Source organism: Oryzias melastigma, linkage group LG2, assembly GCF_002922805.2.
Source record: "Oryzias melastigma strain HK-1 linkage group LG2, ASM292280v2, whole genome shotgun sequence".
Classification (NCBI taxonomy): domain Eukaryota; kingdom Metazoa; phylum Chordata; class Actinopteri; order Beloniformes; family Adrianichthyidae; genus Oryzias; species Oryzias melastigma.
In genome coordinates, this window is record NC_050513.1 from 215,056 (window position 1) to 219,130 (window position 4,075).

The 4,075-nt window shown below is 36.6% G+C and overlaps 1 long non-coding RNA gene across 4 annotated transcripts in view; it reads left to right on the plus strand.

Moving 5' to 3' along the window:
• LOC112159994 overlaps positions 1-4,075 on the plus strand; it is a 47,838-nt gene that overhangs the window by 20,688 nt on the left and 23,075 nt on the right. Inside the window, exons 2-5 of one of the 4 annotated variants that reach the window (XR_002921564.2) lie at positions 1,767-1,853; positions 3,176-3,317; positions 3,434-3,503; positions 3,624-3,728. This is a non-coding gene — a long non-coding RNA (uncharacterized LOC112159994). Of the gene's footprint in view, positions 1-1,702; positions 1,854-3,175; positions 3,318-3,433; positions 3,504-3,623; positions 3,729-4,075 lie in introns of all 4 variants that reach the window. The other 3 variants (XR_002921562.2, XR_002921563.2, XR_002921561.2) reach the window with 3 other exon arrangements.

Here is a 4,075-nt window from a genome sequence, read left to right on the forward strand (position 1 = left end):
CCAAAAAGGTTGGGGACCACTGTTCTAACACATCCATACGTTCAGTCTGTTGTGTGCTTCTGAAAGTGACGGAGGGTTTGACGTTCTAAAGGAATAATTACTACGCTAATTGCCTCTTCTTTTGCTTATTTTCTGAAGAGGAAATTATCCCACTTCTTTGAAACGTGTTGAAACCAGATTCTGTCCACGCTGGACGGGTTTTTGATCATGAAGCATCAATTCACAACCGAGATCTTTTCAAAGGGACTTCACAACAGTTCTTAGAAAAACATCAAACCAACAAGAATTAAGATTTGTTATCTAAATGACCCATTTAGGTGACTAGTAGATTAACCCCTTGATGGCCACTGATGCAAATTAGCATCTAATCCCTTCAGCTCTAAAATTACTTTAATTTAGCATCTATGTCAAAGCAAAAACCCGTGACTTTGTTTTTCATAGCAGGAAAAAACTTTAGGCGTGAAGGTGTTTTTCCCTTTAATCTTCTGGACAGATTACACCTTTAATGTTCTCTGAAGTAACTTTTTGACTGTTGAAGAAATGAACGTAACCTTGAATTCCATTGATTTCATTAGCGGTTGAAGAGTCTTGATAGCTTGAAGACCGTGTGTCATGTACTGTTGCTGTGGATAGAGAATGAAAGAACATTTTACAGATTTAGCATCACATCTCAAATGTTTACAGGATGTTTAAAGCTCCACTCCAATCATCTTCTGGTCTATTTTCAAATAGTTCTCAGTCGTCTTTTAATGATGATTTGTTTATGACTTTTTCCCTTCTGACTCCTCGGGAGCCGTGCTCTTTTTTATAATCTCTCTTTAGTGTTCTCTGCCTTTTTCCTCTTTAAGATCCGTGTGAACGGTCTCCCCGCTGTCTGCACCTGAAAGATAAACTCTGTAAAGGTTTTTAGATCCTTACTGACGTCTTGTTTGCTCTATGATTCTTCCAGAACATTGCAAATACTAAGTTTATACATATACTAAATTCCAAATACTAATTTTACTTTGGTAAAAAGTCTGACCTTTTATTAGTTTAAAGTACATATAATCTTCTGCTGTCCAGAGCTGAACTGGGATGATCCGGTTTGCCACGAGGGGTCTTTTATTTTGAAAGGAATGATACCAGCTTCTGTCAAACATAAAAAACTATTTCACATGTAAGAAAAGGCTATTTTCTTTTTATATTTCTGTTTATATCCATGCCACAAAAGAAGCATATTTCATATTTATTCTAAAAAATCCATTGTAATGAATGCACAGCAGCGTCAAAATGAGACTTTAAATGAGACTGTCTCTTTAACTGTAAAAGGTTGCAGACCCCTGTCCGAGTGCATGTGTCACAATAAAAAGAGTCAGAATATGTGAATTCTATTTCATAATTAACATTTTTTAAGCGCTCTTAAAAATATATCTATTAAAAAACATTGCAACGTTTGTCGCAACTTTTCACAAAAGCAACATCAGACGTTTTAGACCCCAACAATAATAATTTTTTGTTGCAAGATCCTGGAGGGCCTGAAGAGTGCATGTTTACTGCTGTCTCACCTTTATTGACCTGTAATTCTTCACGACTTTGTATCATAACAAAAAAATTTCCAACTTTCCTTCTGTGTCTTCACATTAGTACTATAATAGTATTATTAATTTAAAACATAGTTCAATGCTTTCAGTACTATTTCTTACTTCCTTTTCTCTTTTGATAGCATGTCTGCATCCACACTGTAAATCCTGCTGCAGAATAACAACACAAGTGTGTTCCATCTGCAGCCAGGAAGTCTCCTGAGGATTACCATTATGTGACATGTCTAATCCAACAATCAAGTCAAGGCAAGGGGGCCGGATCCGGCCCTCCGGGTAATTATATCTCCAGATCATTTTATTTTATTGTTATTAATGACCCGATGTTATCTTGGTCTCATTTATAACTTGTATAATTTTGACAAAATATATTTTTATGGAGAGTAAAATACAGAAAGTTATTTAAGGTTTAAGTTGATTTATTCTGGAATGATATTCCTGCCTTTTTATTATTCATAATTATATTACAGTTTGAAAGTTTAAAAAAATGACATTCTGCTAGCCTTTTGGACTATTTTGGCATTTCTTAAGACTTTTTAGGCTATTTTGGTGTTTAGCTAATATTTCAGCTAAATGCTAGCGTTTTTGGCTATCTTTGGAGTTTAGCCAATTTCTGCTACAAGCTAGGTATTTTGGCTAATGTTGGAGTTTAGCTAATATTTCAGCCCCATGCTGGCTTTTTTGGTTAATTTAGACTTTTTTCAGTAATTTAATTTGGAATTTAGCTACATGCTAGCTTATTACTGCATTTTGGAGTTTAGCTAATATTTCAGCTACATAACAGCTGTTTTGGTTGATTTAGACTTTTTATTTTAGTGTTTTAGGTTGTTTGATGGAGTCAAGCTATTTTTTAAGAAACAAGCTAGGTGTGTTGTCAACCTAAGTTTTTTTTTTTTTTTTTTTTTTTTTTAGTTTTCAGCTTCTGGGTTTTTAGCTATCCGCACTAGCATCTTCAGCGTGCCAGAGTTTACTTGCAGGAAAACCAAAGAGCTGTCAGCTTGACCAGATGATATTTCATATTTTCACACATGAAGTGGACTATGTGTTTGGATGAACTTGTGCCCAATGTGTCTCTGAGGTTTGATCAACATCTTTAGGGTAAATGTGTGCTGAAAGTAGGAGCAAGCATCCAAACTGGTTTCTGCGTGGGAATCTTCAGATCAACATCATCATGTTTCAGCTTTAAACAACAACACTGCTGCTGTCATTAAATCAAGAAAACGTCAATTTAAATTACTGTCTCACCAAAGTCTTTTTTTAGACATAAGTAAATGTAAAACTTCAACATAAAGTTAAAAAAATAAAAAAAACTTTGCAGAGAATTTCCAGACTTTAAGGCACTTATCTCTCTCCGGGTGACTGACATTTTTAAGCCACAGGCTTTATTCGCTCCCATTGGAGATATAAACTCACCTCAGGTGTAAGAGGAAAAAAAGAGGGAAAAAAAACTTCATTCAAGACTTTAATTCCTGATTTTTTAACAGACATTTTGCTGCTTTTTTTTCTCCACCCAGAAAGCCATAATGGATCCTGCGTCTCTCTAAATATCAGACAGCCACAGTCATTATTTTTGACATGTTTCTTTTATTTTCATTCAGCTGCCTTGTTCAACATGTACCCAATTTAAAGTCCTCACTTTGTCGACAGCCAGACGTTTCCAGACTGCTTTCTTTGATGTTGTTTTTAAACACCGGCAAGGGGAAATTGGCAAGAATCATCGACGGCGGTGAGAAGTAAAAGGTAAAAGCTGCCAGGTTTATGGTGCCAGGGGACGGGTAACGATGAAGATGGAGAGGATGATGACATACAGTCACAGCATAATGTAAATGAATCCAACTTCACTGTTACTGTTACAGCAGCTGTGGAGCTGTTAGAAACTAGAGGGTTTTCCTCAGGAAACGTCAGCGGGGAAAAGAGAAGCTAAAGGTATGTAAACTGCATGAATCCTTTCTCATTTTCACTTTTAAAACCAAAAACAATGTTTTTTAGGTTTTTAATAGACCAGGAAATTCCATCCATCCAATTTCTTCACGTTTATTCTATCAGGATCACAGGTTGCTGGAGCCTATCCCAGCTACAGATGGGCAAAGGGGTTTATTGGACAGTTTGACAACATCATCCAACCATGAATCCGTCCGTCCGTCCATCCAGGTGTGTTTGCTTTTTTATTCATTGGTTGTTTTCCATACATAGGGTAGCTGTGAGAACTCATCTACTCAAAAACACAAGCACACAGAGCAGCTACATGTGGAAATGAGGGATGAACACTGATCACATGACGCTGAAGTTGGCGTCTGATTCACATGTCCAGAGTGGCAGTTTAGAGGAACTTTGAGGGGAGTCTAGAATATTAGAGCTTCTGCATTTAATTCAAACTTTATCCTCTGCAGAGGGATGTCACCCAGTGATATACAAGACATAGATGGTAAATGGTGTGTACTTGTATAAACCATTCACCCACAGACATACATTCACACACTGATGGTTGCACTGCTGCC